General features: G+C 36.1%; 1 protein-coding gene and 1 long non-coding RNA gene across 2 annotated transcripts in view; one reads left to right on the plus strand and one right to left on the minus strand.

The window, feature by feature from the left end:
• ITGBL1 (integrin subunit beta like 1) overlaps window positions 1-25,571 on the minus strand; it is a 202,213-nt gene that overhangs the window by 55,102 nt on the left and 121,540 nt on the right. The gene's annotated exons all lie outside the window — the stretch shown is intronic.
• On the plus strand, window positions 32-24,859 carry LOC118534493 (uncharacterized). Its single transcript, XR_004916706.2, has 2 exons — window positions 32-205; window positions 23,868-24,859. It is a non-coding gene; the product is annotated as an uncharacterized LOC118534493 (long non-coding RNA).

The following is a 25,571-nucleotide window of genomic DNA, read 5'->3' on the forward strand; positions in this document are numbered from 1 at the left end:
AACATGTGATTCCCAAGTGAGAACCCACGGGCCAACCCAACCAACATCCCACACCCTTAGCCACACACAGGGAGGAGCGCCGCTCCTAGGAATCCTTGGCCAGACTCTGAAGCCCTGAGAGGCCGATAACATCCGGAGCCCATGAGATATCTAAAGCCCTGGGTTCAGAGTCCTACACAGACTATGGGAAGCCTTGGACTTTGCTGTAAGTTGTCTTTCATTGCAAAAATCTGCAGGATTTTTATAGTATTCAAATTACTTACTTAAGAGTTTTGACACTTCATATTTCTTACTCTGGATTCATTTTTCTTATGTTTCTTCTATTTTATTCATTACATAAGGCTAGTATAGACCTTAAAATCTTGGTTTTATTTCTTTATATTTATCACTTCATTTGTAATTGCCTTCTTTTAATTTTGGTTTCCTTAATTGAAACTTTTATTTGCTTAACCTATTTATTTTATTTATATGTATTTCCATTTTAGAAGTTATTTTAACATGGAAGAGAGAGGCACCTGGATATTACTGGCTGTGTTTGTGGTATCATGTTATATCAGCCATGTATTTTATATGAATTTTTAAATATACAATATATAATTATATAACCTTATATAATATAGAATATGAATACAGAAATAGAATAGAAAACAGAAAGAAATGGTTCAACGGGAAAGGTTAAGACTAGCCATTATCCTAAGAAAGGAAAGTTGATATTGTTTCTCTGCAGTTCCTTTAACAACAGACAATAAGGAAAAAACTGGTCCTTTGCAAAACTCTTAAGTACCTAACTGAATTATACACGAATGCTGTTTTCCCACATTGAAAGCTATCCAATCATTGAGCAATGAATTATACACAGCCCATGATTATTATTTTACACCATTATTGGTCATTGGATTATTGAATATTCTACAGAAATACACAAATCTATACATTTTAGGAAATAAAAAGGAAAATGACTGGGAAGAGAGAATATATTGTTAATGAAGTACTACTCTAAATATTTTGTAATATTGTATTCTTTAATTAAAATTAATCTTTTAAAACATCCTGCTGAAGGAAAAACTGCTTAACTTGCAGGGCCTGGTACAAAATGAAAATGCAAAGCCTACTGCTCGGAAAGTATTAAGAATTTCAAACAGTGACAGCAGAGCATTTAACCAAGCATTTAACCCTTCTGAGTGTGCAGAGGTCACAGGGCTGCAAAGCTGCCTATTGCCATGGTAGACAGCAATGTCTCTGATTTTCAGGTGAGGGAGCAGAGATGGTAGACAGCAATGTCTCTGATTTTCAGGTGAGGGAGCAGAGATGGTAGACAGCAATGTCTCTGATTTTCAGGTGAGGGAGCAGAGATGGTAGATAGCAACGTCTCTGATTTTCAGGTGAGGGAATAGAGGCCTGAAGAGATCAAGTGACTCCTCCCATATGGTAGATCTCAAAGGACCCCTTGTCACCCAGTACCAAGAATTTGGTGGCATGAATGCAGCTCATTCCCCCTGGTGGCTAAAAATCACCTGTGAGAAAATGAAGCCTTAGCCTTGAAACAGCATAGTGATGAAATGGAGAAATACATATGAAGTTGTGAAGGAGTTCTGGGCAGAATTGAGAATAAAAAGCAGAATTACATAAATAAATGATGGGAAAAATTGAAAGGGGTTTAGGAAGCATCTATTTTAACTCCTTTATTATACAGATGGAGAGGAAATAAAGAAAAATATATAAAGAGGAAATAAAAACAAATATATATTTTTCTATAAATGAATATATATGTATAAAATACACACCACACATACATACACACAGAGAGAATATTACTTTATTTGTGAGCTGACAGGTTATTATTGAAGTTATGCATTTATTCAAAAACCATCATTTGACAACTACCATGTATCCAAACACACACCAATCATTGAGTATCTAATCTCTGTCAGACATTACAGAACTCATAAGATGAAGATATTTGCAAGTTCCTGCCTTCGGCATGTTTACATTCTGGTTGAGAAGAAAGATTCATATATATATGGAACCACTAAGGAATAATTAGACAAAGAAAATAGGCATAAGAAAATATACTGACATGAAGATCCGTGGTGAAGTCCTACAGTGACGATTGTAAAACCTTCAGTCATAGATGTTACGTAGGGAAAGTACTTGGTAGCAAAATGGACATTCCTACTAAATAAACTAAGTAATGGATTTTTTTCATTCATTCAGTCAGTCATTTATCAGCTCTTTACTGGGACACCATAGTTCTTTTTTTTTTTTAAGTTGGTTCCATGCCCAGCATGGAACCCAACACGGGGCTTGAATTCACGACCCTGAGATCAAGACCTAAGCTAAATCAAGAGTCAGATGCTTAACCAACTGATCTACCCAGGCACCCCTTGAGACACCATAGTTCTTGATGTGCCATGTACTAGTCTAGGGCTAAAGACTGCAGAGTTACAAGAAGTATACATACTTTTGTAATTTCTATTCTAATGGGTGAAATAGATTTCTAGAAGTAAACAGAAAAATATATATGATTTCAGGTAGTAAAAAGTGCTGGAAAAATATATACTAGGGTTAAGGGATAAACAGTGAGAGAGCCTGGTGCAATTAAATTAGATTGAGTGGGCTAGGATTTTGTACTCTCCTAATGTGGAAATAATGTTTTCTACCAAATAGACTCCCAAATGTTTGACTCAACTTTAATCTTAGCACATTTACATCTAAGTAAATCAAGTGTTATCACATAATTAGATTTCATATATTTTATTCTTTAAATTATAGCAAACTAGTAATAAATTTAATCCTTAAACCCTGAATGCTTTGTTCTCTGAGATAAGAACTTTCTCAAAAGCGAAAGAGTGCACCGATTTTCATAGGGTGGTTGCCTTTCTCAAAGTTGATTCAAAAATTAGTGTGTAAAGTTCCTGCTTTTAAGTATAATCATTTTCACTTGTGAATATGAACAAGGAAGATTATAAGCTGTCAAGAATTTCTAGAGCTTCTGCCCATGACAGAATGATGGGTCCACATGCTGTATTTAAAATCCAGCTGAATGGATAAAAATAGTATGTGACTTTCATAGTCATTATGAGCCGAAGCAATTTATTGAACCCTTCAATCAGGAAAGGAAACAAAAGAGGGGGAATGGGTGAATGACTCATTCCTTCGTGTGTTGTCTACATAGTGCTATTCTGATAATTGGATGATCTGAAGTTTAAATGAAATTGCATTAATGCATTTTAGAGAGGACGCAACCACAACATATTTCAAAAACAAAAACAAAATGCTGTAAAAGGCTGAAACTATCCAATGAAATGATGTCTTGTAATTAGAAATGCACAAAGATTGTGCATGAAATGTAGAAGAACAAGGGTATACTTATATAAACCTTTAAAAATCCAGGCAGAAAAACCCTTCTTATACCTAAAAATCCAAATCAAAATCTTGCATCTCTTCAAGGTAGTAAAATATTTTGTTTTAGAATACATATTAAAAGTAAATACTTAATTCCTTTTAAAAAATACAGGATAGCGATTTCAGGAATATCTGTAGGCTGTACTTTAAGTAATTGACTTGATCATATTTCATATTAAATAATTTGAAGATGACTCACCCAACCCCCAGTGACAATCAGATATGGACATTTTTGCTTCTTGTGAAACATTCATCAGGACCTTCAAATATCACTTGTTCAAGCAATTTTATCCCATGAATTTCAGAACAAAAGAAAATTTTATCTTAGGAGGACACTGGCCATGAGTGGAAAACATGATATAGAAAATCTATGAGATATATGAACTTAAAAAAAAAAAAAAGGTCTCTTTTTTCATTTCAAGATAAGGTTAACAGAATACTTATAATATTATCTTCCAAGTGTAAACAACGCTTTTAGGTATTGACTTCAGGAAGAAGGGCTGGATCTTTAGATGTGGGTTCCTAGTGGTGGGTTCTCAGATGGGACACAGGGGCTGGACCCTCAGGGTGAAAACCATACGCTAGGAACCAAATCATCTACTTGCATACAGTGCTGCATTCACTTCCCTTCTCTTTTTTCTTAGCCGGTTAGTTTTTTTTAATGCTTCAAAAATTGTTACTAAATGCAAACAATTAAGTGAAACATGCAACACTAATGTTCATCATTAAGAGACAAAATTACTTTTTTCACTCCAAAAGAAATTACTATGAATGATTTGCAGTTTGGCTCATGGTGCATTTCATAATAATTACTCCAAACAATGGCTGACGTTTTTGATTAAGAAAGTAAACAGATATTGAGAGTCAAATACAAGTGTGGTAGTTCACTGAATCCTCAAATCACACTAAGATGTGACACAGGATTCTCTTCCCTTTGTACTTCACATGCTAGCCCCTAAGGGCAGCCGCAATGGTAATATACACACGGTGCAGTAATTACAAATATTCTGCTGTTGCTTTTCTGTGGCACTGAATTACATTTCATTCCTATCAAGTAATCTATAAAATAATGCCACTGACTTTCTTTGAAGAGAGGGAATTGAACTTCCAAAGACGAGCAATACACTTTCATCAGAATCTCTCCAAACATCCTGAAATTGTGTATAATGACAGGTGAAAACATTTTCCGATACATCTCTTCATGACAGAGCCTTCCTTTCTTCTAAATTTACATTAAGGGGCACTGGGTGGCTCAGACGGTTAAGCGTCTGCCTTCGGCTCAGGTCATGATCCCAGGGTCCTGGGATCAAGCCCCGCACCGGGCTCCCTGCTCAGTGGGAAGCCTGCTTCTCCCTCTCCCTCTGCTGCTTCCCCTGTTTGTACACTCTCTCTCTCTCTGTCAAAAATAAATTTAAAAAAATCTTTAAAAATAAATAAATAAATAAAATTTACATTAAAATTTGATAATGTAGTTTGTGCTATCCTAGGAATATTCCTTTTAAAGGGCCTTCTTTTAATAAGAGTTTTCATTCAATAATAATTAAGTGGGACAACACAAGTAACCGAGGATTTGTTTTTATTATAGAACCAAGTCTTACTGCACAAAAACAACTCAGCTCAGTCATGAACTGCTCAATAGTGTCAGATTCGTTTAAGTACTAGCAGTGTTAGACAATGGGAAAGTGTACTACCCTTTCCCAGGAAACGTTATTTCTCTGTAGTTAGATATGGGATTTCCGTGTAAATTGAGGATAAAAGAAGTACTTGGCATATACTAATGGGAGTATTTCTGTTTGTGTGATGCAGCCCATATAACGATAATTGATGGTCTTAAAACTGTTCCAAGCATTTTGACTTGGCTTTCCCCATCACTGATTTGACTTCAAAGCCAATGTACACACACACACACACACACACACACACACATACTGACATATATACATATATTTATGTATGCGTACAACACATACTGAGTTGATGGTTTAAAAGGATTGTATTTGAAAACACCTAAGTCATTGAAAGTGCCAGTGTGTTCTGAAAATCCAGGTTTAGCAAAGCCTGCTTGCAACGACTTCTAATGCACTTTCCCATTTTGTTATTTTTGGTAATCAACACAAAAAACGCTTTATGACTGTGAAAAGGAAATTTTCTAATTTGTCCCCATAGAACTGTCTAAACTTAGCCGATTCAAACCTTAGCCTCACCAAGGAGTTAATTTCAGAATTAAGTTGGATAGGATTATTTAATTACATCATCTATAAATACTCTAATTAAAATCTTTCATAAAACATATTCCATGTCATGAGCTGGGACAAAATTTAGCAAAGCATTAGACTGAATCTTTGGCATCCAAACAAATACGATGGCATGGTGTTTCCAGTACAAGACACAGCAATAGTAAGGCTAGAACATTCAGAAGTCGTGGAGCACTCTGAGGTATTAAAAATCATCATGGCCAGCTTATTACACAGTGGAAGGGAGGAATAATTATGTGCTATAGAGTTTCCTTCCCACCTCTGCGGAGCACAAGCTGAAGTATTAAAAATACTCTGCTAATCTAGGATTAGAACGCAGTCTCTCCAAAGAGAGTCAATGAAAAGGTTCCAATTAATGTTTAAATAGTTTCCTGTTATATAAAAAAAAAAAACCTGAGGAAATATAAGTAATATATTTACAATCCTGTAGTCTATAAATGTTTGAAGAGGTTTCTAATCCAATATAGATAATCTATGTTAGTCCTTCACTAAACATCAGGTCACGCAAGTTTCTGACTCATTCCGCTTGAAAATGAATCGTACGATTAAATGATCATAAACCTAAGATAACTTTCCCACTAAACAGATACATGTCTGATGATGGAAGAGCAGGTACACTTGTCACTGGATAATTAGAAAATAGCCTTTCTCCCTGAAAGGCAAAGGTTCTGACGCCCAAAAGAATATTTCTAGATTTAAATGTTCTTCTATTTTGAATTGCTATTGAGAATCTCTTGGCTAACATTAGGAGCTAACTGAAAAGGAAACACATTCTGAAAGTTTTAAATGTATTACATAAAAGAATAAAAATGGAAGGAAAAGCATCAAAAATGTGCTCTCGCTTATCCATTGGAAAACATGTTCAATCTCATCATTGAGTAAATTAATTCCTACAGTTCTATATGCTCTATATTTTCTAACAGTTCATTGAAAAATATGTCACTCGATAGCTTTCTGGTTTTGGTGTTGATGGTTAGATCAACAATTGTTTCCTCTCATTTTCTCTTTTTAGATACTGACTGAATTATGCCAATTAAGCTCTGGTAAATACAAATAGTGAAGCATTTTATAGTCTGGACTTTCTTCAGTTCATATCCTCGTATCAAATTGGAAAATTAATCCACAGACTATTTAAAGTATTTGGAAAGGCTTAATATGCTCATCTTTATTCCTCTATAATCACTATCTTCTATAAGTTCAGGTTTACATTAGTTATTGGAGCTAATCCAAACACACAAAGAGTTGTACATTTAATTTTCTCTACCTGAGTGCATTCAGATTGAGGAATGTGTCTTCTGTCCCCACCATGGGCACCAGCAAAGTATATATACAACAGCACTAATTGAAATGGGGCCAGATCTTATGTATTTCTAACCCTTTATGAATATAACACAACTACATTTCCTTTAATAAGCTCTGAGACTTTTTTTTTTTCTTACTGCATATAACTCTGAGACACAGAATAATATTGTTGTGACTAACATAATTTGCTTAGGATGAAATTGCAGTTTATTTCAAACAGATGATATTCGTATTCATTCTATTGCAATAGATGTTATTTTGGTTCTTTTATTTGACTTATTTATACAGATATTTAACATGTGTTTTATTTTCTTTTGTTTGAGGGTGGTTTTTTTGTTTGTTTTCGTTTGAGGGGATCAAGGACAGAAATAGCCCGGTGACTAAATCTTTTGCTCCATCGAATATTTTGTGCCATAAAAGCTTGAGAAACTCTTATTTGCAGAGACAGCACAGATAATGTAGGCAACTAAAATTATTTTTCCAAAGTTAATATGAGTGATATGAAACTTCCCAGATAATTGCACATTCACATTTTCTTTTTGACTATATAATATAAAATTTAACATGTTCCCAATATAGCTGTTACAGTTAAGACATGCCCATGAAGCTAAAAAACAAAAAAAAAAAAAAAAAAAGAAATTAAAATAGAAATCGAGCATACTTGCCTATACAACTAATTATTTTAAAGGCTCCCGACAACAGATACACACAGGCAAACTTACATTCAAAAGAATACACATCTATTATCTATATATAGATGCTATGTCTATATATGCTTTTAAATGTAGGAAACTTGGGCCTCGGTGATTCTGCAGAACCCGAGGACCCAGCTGCTGCCTTAAGGCACACCCCTGCTGGTACCGCCCAGGATCACTCTTGTCCTAGACCGTCCTCTAGCTAAACTTCAAACATCAGATCAGAGTCCTTTTCTCCTCACCGCATCTGGCCCTCTCCCTCCTGCAAATACTCCCACTCAGTCTTCTCTTCCTTTAACCGTCTCTCCACAGCATTTACGATTTCCAGAAGATTAATCCTTCTGTGTCTTTGTTTCCCTCCCTGGAACGTAAGGGATCTGTGAGAGCGGGTTTATTTCCTGTTCACTGCATGCAATCCACACCTAGCACACTTGGCAGAGAGCAGGTGCACCATGAACTCTATTTAAAGAATGAGTAAATGAAACGTTTGGGAAAGCTAGTCCCAAATGACTAGCCCAGTCGATTCTTTTATCATAAAATATCTTCACTGCAGTCTTTCCTGTCTTAGTGGGAAAGTACCTCGCCTTGTATATACCTAAGCTTAGACTCTTCATTCACACAGACCTGTAAGCACAAACCTCGGATCCCAGAGTCTTCATAGTCTCTCCTTTGGGTTTTTTTTAAAAACATTTATTTATTTATTTGACAGAAAGGGAGAGCAAGTGCAAGGGTACGGGGCAGGGGGCAGAGGGAGAGAGAAAGAGAAATCCACAGAGTGGCACTTAATCTTAGGACCCTGAGATCGTGACGTGAGCCAAAATCAAAAGTCGGATGCTTACCTGACAGAGCCACCCAGGCACCCCATCTCTTTCTTTTGAATTCCCCATTTGTTGCCTCACTAACAATCAATCTTTCAATGATCTTTCATGTTTATTTATTCAAATAAATGCTTCTTTTTTAAAAGATTTTATTTATTTATTTATTAGAGAGAGAGCACACATGCGTGCGCGCGCATGAGAAGGGGTAGGGGCAGAGGGAGAGGGAGAAGCAGACTCCCTGCTGGGCAGGAAGCCCAATGTGGGGCTCGATCCCAAGACCCTGAGATCATGACCTGAGCTGAAGGCAGACACTTAACAAACTGAGCCACCCAGGTGCCCTCAAATAAATGCTTCTTAAATAGGGTAATGTCTCCCCATTCATTCACCTTAATTGGGGTCTACTTTCACTTTCCAACATCAAAATCTTAGCCCATCTACGTCCAAAAACAACGCCCAATTTAAAAAATTTTGGAGAGTGAATATTTTTAACTACAGGTTTCGTTTTGAGGGGTTACAAACCAACATTTCACCAACTTTGAATGGAAAAACCAATTCTAATGGATGAGGTTCTGCTATTTTCTGTAGTTGCATTAACTCTGTCCATTGATTAAGATGTTGGGATTAAAAAGGTTAATCTAAGAATATTGCTTAATATTCTTTAAACTTTACTGTCTTTGTACATAATCTTATCTACTTATATTTCACCATTTTATGCATTGCCACGCCATGGTATAATTGAAAGAAGTCTCTTACCAGAATTAGTGTAGTCTCTGTAAGTTTTATTTTCTCCCCTATAATTTGAGGAAGAATATCTAACTAATAGGTTGACTGTGGTAACTAAAACTAAAATAACACACATAATCAGCCCAGACCAATACCTGACATCAAGTAGGAGGTATGGAGTACTCAACAATTTTCTCTAGATTTTGCTACTATAATATCCCCCAAATCTCACCGACATACAATAAGAGAACTCTCTTGCTCAAGTTCCATGCTGGCTGCAAGTCTTTTGCATGTATTTTTCTCATTCTGGCCAAAGAAGTAGCTGCTATCTGTGATATGCCATTCTTATAGCAGAAGGGGGAAAACTGTTGAAAAATCACAGGAGGACTCTCAAACCTTCTATGCAGAACCGTACATTCCACTCACTTTTTGTTGGCCAAGACAACTCACATGACTAAGTCCGTCAGGTGGGAAAATATCGTTTCCACGTATCTCCCCTTCATACAGCCATGTTTATTTTAAGTCACATGGCAACATCCATGGAAGGAAGAACTGGGCACAGTAATGAAATCTACCACACCATCCCACCCCCTTCAATAAACCAATGACATGGCTTAATAACATTTCACAATTGCTTCTCTCTCCCCAGATCAAGTAGATAGGAAAACAGTAAATTCTGACCAAAAGCAGATACATTCATTACGAGTGCACCATAAGTAGCTTACAAGAACTCACACAGTTGTCAGATCAGTGATATACCTTAAGGGGAGCACTCAGCAGGGACTCCCACCATACTCTGATATTCGTGTACTCTTTGAAGTACAAACTTGAAAGTTAACTATTCTAAGCTCTTCACCCATTATCCAGAAAGCCCATATATATCAGCATCATCTGGGAATTTGTTAGAAATGAAAATTTTCAGGCCCCTCCCCAGACCCGAATTCTGAAACTCCAGGTGATTCTGATATACATTACAATTTGAGAACCACTGCTTTGTCATTAACAGCAATCATCAGATAATAACACTATTACCAGGTGAAATTAAACTAAAGGCTGAATTTTGTGATTCCTGAGTTCCTCTCTTCTGAATCGATGATTTAGGAGAGCAGCATTCCTACTTCCAAACTTGAAAACCTGATAGTGTCTATTAAGGAAAGCTCAGGTAAGGAAAAAAATATTGTATCTCCCTCCCAAAATTATTTTTGATGAGTAGAGATAAATAAAAGCCATATAAATGGATTCATATAATTGGGTTCATCTTCCACAGAATTCATATTTTTGGGTATATTAAGTATTCCCTTTTACTGCTTAGTAATCTTTCATCTTATGAATTACCGTCATTTATTTACTCTATTAGTATTTTTTGCAGACATTTCTCTTGGGATAAAGTTTGAGTGGCATTGCTGGGTCATAGAATAGAGCATACTTTTTCCAAAGTAGGTGTTCCATTTTATACTCCCAGCGGCAATGTAGGAGAATCCCAGGCTTCCCACCCTCAACACCTGGTGCTTTAGTACCTTTAATTTTATCCCTTCTGTCGGTTGTGCAGGACTAACTCACTGGGGTTTTCATTTACATTTCCCTGGTAATGTCACTGTGCACCTTTCCATGTAATTATGCCAACCATATGTCTTCTTTTGAGGTCTAATCAAGTCTTTTTCCTATGTAATTGGGTTGTTTGATTTTTATTACTAAGTAATAAAAGTTGTTTATATATTTTAGGTACAAGTAAGTTACTGTCAGATATATGTATTGAGAATATTTTATCCTATGTGTGGCTTTTTTTCATTTTATTAATAGTGTCTTTTGATAACTAGCGTTCATTGCTTTTATTATGAGGCAGTTCAATTTATCAGTATTTTATGGTTTGTGCTTCCTGTGTCTCCTATAAAAATCTCCATCTCACCCAGGGTCACAAGAAAATTGTATTCTATTTTCATGGAGAAACTCTGTTGTTTTAGCTTCTACATTTGGTAATGTATGGCGCATAGTAGGGGTCCGTTCATTTTTTTTTATATATACATTTAGTCCATTGTTCTTGCACCATTTGTTGCAAAGGTTCCCTGTCCCCATTAGCCTGCCGTGGTGATTAGCTGTAGTTGTGGAGACTCTCTTCACTTTTATTTTTTATATACTTTTGTGTAAACCTCTTTCATAGTCTATGTAGCTATAAAATTATAGAGTGTAATTTTTTTGATATACAAAAATTAAGTCATTGACAATTTGCAATGCTCCCTCTCCACATACAGAGTTTTGCAACTGACAAATATAGGCAAAACCATGAGTTCACATCCTGAAATTAGTTAATTTTGACACCTTTTACCATTTCTTTACAATAGTACAACGTGCATGATAAATGTTTGTAATTTTCTTCAGCAGTTTGTCTATGTGAGTGTCTGAAATATGTCTATAAAAACCTCATTAAATGAATTATAAGATATACACTTAACATCTACATTTTTACACAACAAGAAAAAAATTGGGAAGCTCTGTATTGCCATTTATTTTCATTTGTAAAGAAATCATAACTAAATATAAAATCATAATGAATTGGCCTTGAAGTGAAATGAGTACTAGGGGGTAATTACAACAGTCAAAGGATTTCTCATAATATCTACAAATTATAAAAGGGCATATATTTAGCTATTTGTGGTCAACTATAATTTCATGAAACACTAGCTCTGTGAGGTGTTTCATGAGAGAAAAGTTCTAGGATCAATTAATTTTAGGAGATGTTGGGTTTGGCAGAGTTAAAGTTTTCTTATTATGGAATGAATGTATCAATGTCTTTAACAAACTGATGGGCATTGTGTATTTCCAAGAAGACAGAGTAATCAACATAAGGAGGAAAGAGTACCCACAGAATAAGCAAAGCGACAAGTCAAATCAAGAAAACACATGCTTCTAAAAACCGTTTTAGCACTAAAAGAAGATGTTTTTGTCTTTACTGACTGCAATAAAAAGATATAGCTTCAATTAAAAAAAAAGAAAAGCCATACAGGAAAGGGAACTATGATTAAGAGGGAAGCAGGGTGAGAAAGGCAGCAAAGCAAAGAAGGTCACACATCTTTGTAACATTAAATTCTCCACTGAAAACAATGAAGAGCAACACTTATAAGGGGGATTTTCCAAAAATGCAAAGGAAATGACTAAAGACAAAATTATTGGAAGATCATGCTAAATGTAGAAATACTCACCTAGGAAGCATGGGTCTACCCTAGGAATAGTCAAGCACGACAGTACCAGAAGTGATATTGAAGAATACATTTTGCATTTAAAACCAGATTTCAGGATCAAGCTAAGACCCATTTACCATGATCAATGGAACGATCACTTAAAAGAGATTCACATAATGGTAGAATTTAAATATATAGATGGAAAATAAATGAAGACCGCTTACAAAGGATCAGATTTTTTTTTTAAGATTTTATTTATTGGGGCGCCTGGGTGGCTCAGTCGTTAAGCGTCTGCCTTCAGTTCAGGTCACGATCCCAGGGTCCTGGGATCGAGCCCCGCATCAGGCTCCCTGCTCCGTGGGAAACCTGCTTCTCCCTCTCCCACTCCCCCTGCTTGTGTTCCCTCTCTCACTGTGTCTCTCTCTGTCAAATAAATAAATAAAATCTTTTTTTTTTAAAGATCAGATTTTTTATAACCAAAACATCCAAAGAAAATAAAGTATTTAGAGATATAATATTATCATTCAATATGTTGATTTTCAAAGGTAAACTGATGTTCAGGTTTGGAGGCAACAGAAAAAATAATCTTAGACCAGCAACGAAACTGAATCAGTAATCAAAAACTCCCAACAAATAAACATCCAGGGCCAGACGGCTTCACTTTGGTGAATTCTACCAAACATATAAAGAAGAGTTAATACCTATTCTTATCGGGGCGCCTGGGTGGCTCAGTCGTTAAGCATCTGCCTTTGGCTCAGGTCATGATCCCAGGGTCCTGGGATTGAGCCCCGCATCAGGGTCCCTGCTCTGCAGGAAGCCTGCTTCTCTCTCTCCCACTCCCCCTGCTTATGTTCCCTCTCTCAATGTCTCTCTCTCTGTCAAATAAATAAATAAATAAAATCTTTAAAAAAAAGAAAAAACTATTCTTATCAAACTATTCCAAAAATAGAAGAGGAAGGAAAGCTTCCGAATTCATTCCATGAGGCCAGCATCACCTGATACCAAAACCAGATAAAGACACTATTAAAAAAAGAGAGAGAGAGAGAACTAAGGCCAATATCTTTGATGAACACAGATGCAAGAATCCTCAACAAATATTAGCAAACCAAATCCAACAATACATTAACAAAATCATTCACCACAATCAAGTGGGATTTATTCTTGGGATGTAAGGGTGGTTCAATATTCACAAATCAATCAACACTGATACATCAATCAAGAGATGTGATACATGTATCTCTTGATACACCACATCAAGAGGAAGGGTAAAAACCATATGATCATCTCAAATGCAGAAAAAGCATTTGACAAAGTACAACATTCATTCATGATAAAAACCCTCAACAAAGTAGAGTTAGAGGAAACACACCTCAATAAAATAAAGGCCATACATGAAAAACCCATAACTAACATCATACTCAATGGTGAAAAATTAAAAGCTTTTACCCCAAGATCAGGAACAAGACAAAGATGTACTTTCTCATCACTTTTATTCAACACAGTACTGGAAGTCCTAGACACAACAATCAGACAAAAAAAAAAAAAAAAGAAAGAAAGAAAAGAAAAAGAAAAAAAAGACAGAAAAGGCATCCAAATTGGTAAGGAAAAAGTAAAACTTTCACTATTTGCAGATAATATGATACTATCTATAGAAAACCCTAAAATCTCCACCAAAAAACTACTAGAACTGAAAAATGAATTCAGTAGTCATAGGATACAAAATCAGTATACAGAAATCTGTTGCATTTCTATAAACTAATAATGAGGCAGCATAGAGAGAAATAAGAAAATGATCCCATTTACAATTGCACAAAAAATAATAAAATACCTAGAAAAAACTTAACCAAAGAGGTGAAAGACCTGTACTCTAAAAACTATAAAACACTGATGAAAGAAATTCAAGATGACACAAACAAATGGAAAGACATTCCATGCTCGTGGATTAGAAGAACACATATTGTTAAAATGTCTATATTACCCAAAGCAATCTGCAGATTTAAGGCAATCCCTGTCAAAATACCAACAGCGTTTTTCACTGAACTAGAACAAACAATCTTAAAATTTGTATGGAGCCACAAAAGACCCCAAGTAGCCAAAGCAATTTTGAAAAAGAAGAACAAAACTGGAGGTATCACAATCCCAGATTTCAAGATATACTACAAAACTGTAGTAATCAAAACAGTATGATACTGGCGCAAAAATAGGCACATAGATCAATGCAACAGAACAGAGATCCCAGAAATAAATCCATGATTATATGGTCAATTAATCTTCAACAAAGGAGGCAAGAATATGCAATGAAAAAAAGACAGTCTCTTCAACAAACGGTGTTGGGAAAATTGGACAGCTACATGCAAAAGAATGAAACAGTATACCCTCTTACACTATATATAAAAATAAACTCAAAATAGATTAAGGTCCTAAATGTGAGACCAGAAACCATAAAAATCCTAGAAGAGATCACAGGCATTAGTTTCTCTGACATCAATATCATCTGACGTCTAGCAACATTTTTCTAGATATATCTCCTGAGGTAAGGGAAACAAAAGCAAAAATAAACTATTGGGACTACATCAAAATAAACAGCTTCTGCACAGCAAAGGTAAAGCTCAACAAAACCAAAAGACAACCTACTGGATGGGAGAAGGTATTTGCAAGTGATATATTCAATAAGGGGTTAGTATCTAAAATATATAAAGAATTTATACAACTCAACACCAAAAAAACCAATTAATCCAATTTAAAATGGGCAGAAGACATGAACAAACATATCTCCAAAGAAGACATACAGATGACCAACAGACACATGAAAAGATGCTCAGTGTCACTCATCATCAGGCAAATGCAAATCAAAACCACAATGAGATATCACCTCACACCTGTCAGAATGGCTAAAATCAAAAACACAAGAAGGAATGAATGTTGGTGAGCATGTGAAGAAAAGGGAATCCTTGTGCACTGTTGGTAGGAATGCAAACTGGTACAGCCACTGTGGAAAACAATATCAAATTTTCTCAAAAAATTAAAAATAGAATTACCATATGATCCAGTAATTCCATTACTGGGTATTTACCCAAAGAATATGAAAACACTAATTTGAAAAGATATATGCACCCCTATGTTTATTGCAGCATTATTTACCATAGTCAAAATATGGAAGCAGCCCAAGTGTCCATCGACAGATGAATGGATAAAGAGAGGTGGCATATATATACAATGGAATATTACTCAGCCATAAAAAAGAATGAAATCTTGCCTCTTGCAACAACATGGATGGATCTAGAGGGTATAATACTAAATGAAGTCAGTCAGTCAGAGAAAGATAAATATCATATGATTTCATTCATATGTGGAATTTAAGAAACAAAACAAATAAAGTAAAAAGAGACAAAAAAACCAGACTCAAATATAGAGAAAGACTGCTGGTTACTAGACAGGAGGGGGAGGGTGAAACAGGTGATGGGGATTAGGAGCACACTGATCAGGATGAGCACTGAGTCATGTACAGAATTGTTGAATCACTATATTGGTCACCTGAAACTAATATAACACTGTATGTTAACTATACTGGAGTTTAAAAAGTAAATTAATAAAAAAAAATCTTAAGATATTCATGGTTTTGGAAAATAAACTGTCCAGATAACATACCTTAAGAATTTACTTCCAAATTCGTAAAATTTATTCCATAAATAAAAGGAGAAGTGGAAAATAGGACTGGTCATAAGCACTGTAGACATTAACTACACTATTTAGACTTAAAGACCACTATGAATAGGGTTATACCACTCAATGAAAATGTCAAAAATAGTGCTTAAAACAGAAGCACAATAAAACAGTCATAACTTAATTTTATTTACCTAGTTCTAAAATCCAAAGTTACATTAATAATTTCCAGTGAGTAAAGATAAGAGGAAAATAAAAAGATTCTAAATCTTTCATTTTAAATAGATGAAGGACAAATGATGCCATTTAATCTGAGACCCTTGCAAAAATTAACACTGACAATGTTTTTAAACTAATATAAGGTAACCATTAGGAGAAATAAAACAGATTTACTTGCAAAACATTGGAAATTGAAACCTATAAAATGTGTTTCATACAGGAATTTAAACAAAACACAGAAAATAAAAACTGACATGAAGATAAAACAAGTTGACAGGAATCAAATCAAATATATCAGTCAGGATAATGAATTCCAGTAGGTAATCCCCACCCTCTTATCGAGGAGATTTACATACTGGATTAAAAAACCAAAATAATAAATCCAAGTGTGTGATGCTCACAAGGGACAAATCTTACTCAAAAGAATGAAGAATAACAAAAGGGAAAGCACTGGCAAAAATTCATCAAGCACATAGATAAAAACAGATGGTAAAATACAATTCAGACCCAGTAGAATTTAATACAAAACCACTAAACTAAACAAGGTCATATGATTTTGTTCTTTTAACATTTCAATATTAATGAATATGTAAAGTCATGAATTCTTTGTCCATATCATGCATTATCAATACATATGAGATAAAAGCTGCTAGAAAAAAATGAGAAATCGATCATTGGTATGGGAATTTATAGCACTCTTCCTTCCATCTTGGGTAGATTAAATCTAAATAGGATCAGATATGATCTGGACAAAATAATCAATAGGGCTAATTTATTAAATATGTCAATTTTCTTTAGATTATCCATAGAATGTTTACCAAAACTGGTTGCATACATCATATAATACATCGCATAACAATCAGTGGGATATTCCCAAACATGGTCTCTCCAAGCTATTTTCTGTGATCATAATACCATAAGGCTGGAAAAAAATGACCAAAAGCAAATGTAAACAGAAGAGAGGTCCTACAATTCACACTAGGCTTTGAAAAGCAGGAGAAAGTAAAACATACAAGATTAGTGAAACAGAAAACTCCACCATTTCATCCTCATTTAATCCTAACGAGACTTTTATCCTTCTTTGTAGAGAAGATAAAGGAGATTCAGCAAGGTTCAGTGACCTCTGCAAAGTCACAGAGCCTTAAAGTGGCTGAAGCAGGACTTCAACCCAGATCTTGTCTCCTATTCCACGATGATTTTCAAGATACCCCGTGCACTTTCTATTGAACAACTAAGACCATAATTAGAAAGTCTTAAAGTAGCCAATCCCTTGATTCTACAGTATTTTCTTTTCATTTTCTAAGGTTTCTAAAATTAGGATGAATCTTAAAATGGTTTCTTAAAAGAAAAATGATGTACTTTCATTATCTGAGAATAGGCAAATGGACATCAATAGAAAATATCTACTGATTAAGATCTTTTCCTCAACTGAATTATTAACTTTATTAAGAATGTGTGCAGTTAGATTTTAATTTAAATTCAAATCCTTCGTTTGTGTCTAAAATATCTTTACAAAGCAATGAAACACAAGATAATTATTGCACCTGCAAAAGACTATCATAGGCAAAGCAAAATCAACTCAGTTAAAGACAGTAGAAAGTGCCAAGTTTCCTGGAGTAGATGGTACTTTTTTAAGGTAGGAGAGAGATGTGACTGATTCTTCAAAAAGACCATCAATCACTTAGGTACTAACACCAATCAGTGTGAACTAACTTTTCTGATAAGCTGCTTATCTTGGAGAAAATCATTATTCATTTATAATTATATTTTTTTAAATTAAAATGCCTACAAAACTCTGTTATTCTTTTTTTGTGCCATGAAATTGTAGTGCCATTTTCAAAATGCTTAATAGATTAATACTCCTATTAAGTGCTTAATAGGAGTATGGGAAAGGTCATAACATTTTATGGGTCATAGTGATGCATATTTTAAAACAGCAAAAATGTTTCTGAAGAATTTGTGGACACTCTAAGAAGAAGGGTTAGATTAAATTTTATTTTTTTGCAGATAATGAATTGATAGATATTTGCTATTTTGATTTTTTTTAATGTGGACATTCTATATAGTGTTCTTATCCTAAACCTGTTATTCAAGTGTTGCCAATCATCAGTGTGCTTTATCATTGAATGTCTGAACTCTAGGAAATTGTTTCTGCCAGGCATGTTGGCACGCTAGAGCATACTTTCTGGACCTCCACAGTCCCTTTCTAGACAACAGTTATCAGAAATTGATATCCATCCATTTCTACCTGTTCTCAGAGTTTCAATTTGTGGTTATTTCATTGGACACTCTAACTCAGGTTTATTTTATTAGGATAGTGATAGTAAAGCTGACAAGCATCACAGAGTCTGATGTATCAGTTTCATTTCTACTGAGTGTTCCAATAATTGAAGTTAACAATAAAAGTAATATAGGAAATATGATAAAAGTAATTAGGCTTATTTTTCAGGCTTTGCACTTACTGCCTACAGCTTCTGATATTTAAAACCACGCACTATTTTGTTTCTTCAGGGTCTGTTCAAAATAATGAGTTGAAATACTACCCAATGGTGGAAAGCTACCATTCTCCTGAGTTCTAATTTCTTCCTGGGTAAAATGATAATATCTACTGCATGTTTCTTTTTTCTTCAGTTAATTACAACTCCATTTTCCACTTGCTTAGGGCCTTAGATTGAAATATTGATCCATTTGTGATCTCTTTCTTTATTTCATATTTCATATATGTTCTGTCAGGAAATCCTACTTGGGGGGCGCCTGGGTGGCTCAGTCAGTTAAGCATCTGCCTTCGGCTCATGTCATGATCCCAGGGTCCTGGGGTCAAGCCCTGCTGTCGTTGGGCTCCCCTATCAGCGGGGAGTCTGCTTCGCCCTCTCTCCCTCTGCCCCATCCCCGGATCGTGCGTGCAGGCTCTCTCTGTCTCTCTCTCTCTAATAAATAAAATCTTAAAAAAAAAAAAAAAGGAAATCCTATTGGTATTATTTTCAGAAAAACTCTAGAACCCAACATACCCTCATCACCCGACTTTGCCACAAACTTAGTTCAAGCCACAGTCATCTCTGGCTTGGAATATCGCAATAGTCTGACTGACATCCTTGTCCTCCCTTTGCCATTCTTGTGTCGTGTCTACACAACAGCCAGTATGATCTGCTAGAACTAATTGTTCATACACCTTTAAACGACTTCTCAAATACCTCAAAGTCAAAGCAAAAGTCCTTAACAGGACCTAGCCCCGCATCATCTGTTTCCCATTACATCTCTGACCACGTCTCCAAACTTCTCCCCTGTGTTGACCTGAAGAAAATCCTGCACAGATGTGTAAATTCTGTAGGAGTAATGAATAATTGATGTGAAGTTCTTAGAATAGCATCTAACATATTGTAAGTGCTCAATAAAAACTGGCTATTACTATTACTGGATACAAACACAGAGTTGAGCCAGTGGAGCTCTTGCAGTTTTAGAACTCTCCAGCCACGACAAGGAACCCTCAACCGACAGATGAAACAAAGTGGTTTCCTGAAATCAAATTAACACTGTCATCTCGTATGTTACGGGACAGCTAACTTTTCATTGACAAAGTAAAGACATATTAAGTCTTAACAGGCAGGAAGGTAACTAATAATCAAGAATCTACCCATTTATCCCTAAGTAGTTCTTCAGTGGCTAAAGTCTCTGCCAAGAGTGTTTACCAAGTCAATCTGCGCACAGCAGGGTATTGTCACCGGGCTCTCTCCTGCCACTTTGTGACATCAGCCCTCCATCAAGCATGATGATTAAAATCTACAACCCTTCATTTGGTAAAACAGGAAAGGTAATCACAAGAGCTGCAATTGTGTCAACGAAAAAACGTCTCTTGCTTTAAAAAATAAGTCCACTGCCTCTGCGTCTACATTTATCTATCAGCAGGGGACCATTATGTGGTGACAACATTCTGTTGCAGAATAATTACCTGCTTCTTCTCTCCACGGACCACTGTACCGGCAGCAGCTCTTTTAATTTGGTACATGGCAGGATTCACAGATTGCACTTTATTACTACAAAAAATACCTTGCCCACCCCCTACACACACTCGGGTGAATGTTCGTCACGTTGCAAACGGGGCTGCAGTTCCGTTCATTTGCAGCCTGGGGCGGGGAGGGCTTCCCTTACCTTCCCGAACCACTTAGCTGCAAAGGGAATCTGTGGGTGGCTCCAGCTGGTCGCAGCGACCAGGATCTGAAGGCAGAGGAAATCCTTGACACGGGGCTCTCCTGCCTGGTTCTCAGTGAGGTCACTGATGTAGCAGTTATAGAAGGCACGGTGGCCGTGTGCCATGTGCCGGCACTGGACAAAGAGAAGCACAGCTGCTCATTCTTCTCCCTCTGGTGTTCAGTCTACCTTGCCTTTTCTGTCGGTCTCCATGGAGCACTAACCCCAGGGAAACCAGTGATCCCGAGCCCTGCCCACCTCCCCACCTTGGACACTGACTTCACCTCCTTTAGGAGTGACAGGCTATTTTTAAATGCTTTCAGGTGAACACTTCAAGGCTCAGAGCAGGGAAAATTAAAAGTACTGTAGTTACTGGAGCACAGAATATAAATGTTTGCTCAGAGCAGAGCCGTGACTCGGGAGGCAATGGTGTTTGCTTTCACGAAAGCAAAGGTTTTCCCGTTTGAAGGACAATCACAGGAAACCAGAAGAAACACTGTATTCCAAATGAAATCATGAAAAGATCCTTGCTAAATAAAACACAAGTAAGTGAAATTTGCCGGGAAGAAGCAAGGGGTAGCGGTGAGCAAAGTGCAACAGAACCAGATTTTTCTCTCTCCAAAGTAACCTCTCTATGAACCCTGGGGTCCCGGGTCACCCTGCACAGATCACTACTCTGCATGAATACCAGGGCCCCTAGATAGTGCTCCTCTAAATAGACTGCAGAGGGGCATGTTTAACCAGTCTAATGGAATATTTATAAATTTGTTCCTTCAGTTATTTTACGGGGTGTTTTGAAATGAGATTTAAAACAGGCTCAAAAGGCCGTAGACTATATATTCCAAAAATACAATTTCATTTTTTTAAAATGCTCTATCATCAGACTATTAGCCAGACCGCCCTGATGATCTCATCCGAGGTGAAAGAAAAGGTTCTTATGTTAATTGTCCATTTTTAAATCTTGCATTTCCCCTTAAATCCAAACTATGTGAAGGTTAGGCACGAATGCAAGAGATTTCTTTACATCTTTGGAACTACAGTGACTCATGGATGAACCTCATTATCTGTCCTCAGATGAAAGTCAGCTGGAGACCTGGGTTTTGTAATTTTGTCAGGAATCTCTACAGAACCACACATGAACGAGTAACTAAATGTATTGATGTGCCTCTTCTTAAGATAATGACATAATGTTCCTCAATGTGGAATGAGAAATAAAACAGAATTACACATTAGGTATTTGCATAGAAATAAGAAAATCACTTCAGATTAAGAAAATATGAGACTTGACTCATTTAACAAACTTTCTTGACTTTTAGAGAAAAGTTATCCCTCTAGAATAACAGAAGAGGTAACTTCTAAAAATTTCTTACAGGTTGCTGACCATACACTAAATATTAGAGGACTCTATCACAGGATCAAGCTAAATTAATAAACAATAGGTTGCATTATTGTATTCATTTTAAAAATTTTCTTCAAATTTGTGGTGAATTATTTTTAACAGGAAAGATTAAAACAATTTAAGTGGAGAATAAAATCCATCTTAATTCATGTTAACAAGTGTCAGTGATTTATGGAAATGACATATTATTAATGAATTAAAATTTTGTTCATCTGTCTGTAAAAATATAATCTACTCCCAATTAGAGAAAAAAAACATAAATGCTGGAAAATTCCCATATTATCACTAACCGACTTTGGAACTAAGTCACAAGTACACGAAAAGACACACGCCAACCTCATTCTGGGTCCAATTTTCCCTTCCGCTTCCAGATCACTGCAAGAGAATACAGAACTAGACCCATGGGAAGGAGGTTCTGTATGCACTGAAATAAAGATTTTCTACTCATAGGTCTAGAAGTACTTGGGAACCGAGGCTAAGAACCAGTCCTTTCATTGCTGCTACATGATCATTTACTTAAAAGAGGAAACAGGAGATTCATCTGGGCATTCACTTAGTCATGCACTTCACTGTTAATCATTGCTCCTTACCCTCAGCCAAGTACTCGATTGATGCTAGAATCTAGAAATACAAAGACAGCCACCACTACCCATGAAGCCAAAAATAGGGCAGAACATAAACAAAAAAATTATATTACAGTCGTGTATATGCAGAAATGAACATGTACACAGGTTGAGCTGTAAGATGAAGGAGGTGAGGTTTGATTTACCCCAGCATACAATGTGCCAGTGGGTATCCTCGGCAGAGAGGACACACCCATGACCTTGGACTAGAATAGTATCGATGGCAACAGAAACGACAGACTTTATATAGACAGAGAAAGAGAGACAGATGTTGTTTAGCTGTGTAGGGATAATCATATACCACCACTACAAGGTCATGAGAGCATTAAATGAGATATATCACTTAGCGCAGTGCCTCACACATAGTAAATACTTATTGCCTCACACATAGTAAATACTTATTAAATGGTAACTACTATCGCCCACCAAATCTCCAATCTAATATTAGAAGCACTGCCTAAGAACAAAAGCCTAATCATACAGATTTTTGCATATAGAGAAATGTTGATTCAATCGATACGTAAGCCTCTAGTACATTCCTGGGCTCTGTGCAGGCAAAAGAAATAAAAGAAGTAAAAAACATACCCTCAGCCTGCAGAAGCCCAGCATATATATACACACCACTGTCTTTAATCTGTGAAAACATTTCCTCTCATTTCTTTTTGTTCTGTCTCTTTGCTCCCAACCAGCACAGGCTCTTGACCTGAGAGTATATTTCTTCACTTCAATCTGTCCTGCCTCCGGTTTATTGCCTTGTCTGATCCAGGCTTTGGGGATAATCCGCCAAACTTTTCCACTTCCTTATTCAATTATCCCCTGAAACCTTAATTTGTCATTGCGAACAGTCTTATTCCCTTTTGACTAAACGAAAGGTCTGCCTTTTCCCAGAGAGATGTCGCAGAGAGTAAAAAAGTTCTGAAAAAGCTTTCTTTTTATTCATCCTCATATCAATGCATTGAGACTCTGAAAATCTCCTGTCTCCAAAGTCTTGTGCAGAGATGGCCAAGCACATTTTAAGAGGGGGAATAAAGACTGTAGACTGTGGGAACACTTTTTTCAGTGAGTATGCAAAGCTCATTTTAGGCTTAGCTCCAATCTGGGGTGGATCAGCTTCCTTATCTCTTTTTAAGTGAGGGAAAAAATAGTCAGGAGGGCTCTAACTCTGAATTTCCATCACCTAAAATCTAGCTTTTTATGGAGTATGAAACTAAGACTCAAGGTCATGATTACATTTTGCAGGAGGACCTTGACGTCTGCAAGGGGTTCAGGTGAGAAGTGACATTCTGTATGACAAATAAACAAAGAGAAACAATGGAGGCCCCAGGCTATGCACTTCCAGGGTTTGTTTTTTTTTTTTAATGTATTTGGAAGCTGATAATATGACAAATACTTCTAATTTCACAGGTGCCCAAGGAAAGGAAAGGTGCCTGAGCTGGAGGCACCCACATGTACAGAACTATCTATTTAAACAGATGCTTTCCTGCTGATAGTAAAGAAGAATGGTCATGATATCAACATCACGACACAGACCGCTGCCAAGCCACAGAGTGCCAAGTGTCTCTTCGGCGGCCTCGTAAGCAATTACGATGGACTTCACCTTCACAGTGATCGAAAGAAGAGCTGAAGCCCCAGCAAGTGTGCAAATGATCGGCTTATTATTCTTTTGAAGAGGAAAGCACAGAAAGTCAGGACAGGACATAGAAACTCATTGTTCTCTACTTCGGCTACAACCCCAAGGGCAGTTCTTCAGTGTCAACTATCAAGAATCGAGGCACATTGATCATGAAGCTAGTGGCAATTAATCCACAGATTGCTGGACTTGTCGGGGGGGGGGGGTCCCATCCACGGTGCTGGGGAGGCCCCTGGCAAGAGGTGATATGTATTTTTGAAAATTGCCAAAAATATTAAATTTTATTTTTAAAATTTATTTTAAAAATTTATTATTAATTAAGACTCCGCTCTCTGTTCCAACTTCCACTTAGCCATACTTCTCCTCATGTCAAGTGGCACTGGGATAGCTCCAGGCACGTTGCGGATTTGGCCAGAGGGAAGTCGAGGATACATTTACTTTGGGATTAGTGTATAGTCACTTTCATGGCATTTTAGGGTGTAGGCATGGCTTCTAGGAATACTCCTATAGTAAATACTGGCTCCTAACAAGGTGAGACCAGAGACTAAGTCATAATACTGAATGCATTTTATTAAGCCCAACCCACATTTGGGAAGTTGAAAAGAAACAGGTTTTGAAGTATATAGAGCCATTTACAATAGATACATAAAATTGTAATTGCATCATATTCTGGATTTCATAATGTTTGTGGTATTTGTCTGCTTTTCAAAATGTATGTTGATTTCCTTTTCATCCCAAATAAATATTCACCTTCACTAATTTTGAACTTATAATTTTGAATTCATTTTATTATGAAAGACTCCCAAAATGTAGGCCCTGAATAACTTGGATCTACTTATTTACTCTAGATAATGATGTACATCCAGAATTACAATGTAGAATTATAATGTAGAAACAGGAAAAAAAATTCAAACCATAATTTTAAAATCTTGTCATTGTGTTCATGTGCTATTTAAGTAGAATAATGGATTAAATAATGGAATAAAGATGCACATTATGCTTGCTCAAAATACCTTAACACAGTATATAGCAATTAAAACAATGTATCCACACTATACTACCACAAGGAATAAACTGTAAGATCCCATATAAGTGCAGAAAGTATGATATAAAGTTGTGTTTAAAACTAATTTCCATGATTTTAAAATAATGCAAGAGGAAAGTCAACAAGGAAATTTTTATACCTTAGCTAATCTTTTTAGGTTTATGCTAACAGATTAAGTACCAGCAATAAAAGGGATAATCTTTTTAACATTATTCCTTCTTGGATTCGCTGCAAAAAAAGTCAAAAACAATTCACAGGAATACATAATTCACTCAGAAAAAGATTCTGATGTATATTCTATTAACTATAGCAAAGAATATTTCCATAGATTACTGCATTATTTCCTATTGTTGTTATAACAAATTACCACAAATTTTGTGGCTCAAAAAGACACAAAGTTATTATCTAATAGTTCTGGAGTTCAGAAGTCTAA

The sequence above is a fragment of the Halichoerus grypus genome, chromosome 4 (assembly GCF_964656455.1).
Source record: "Halichoerus grypus chromosome 4, mHalGry1.hap1.1, whole genome shotgun sequence".
Classification (NCBI taxonomy): Eukaryota; Metazoa; Chordata; class Mammalia; order Carnivora; family Phocidae; genus Halichoerus; species Halichoerus grypus.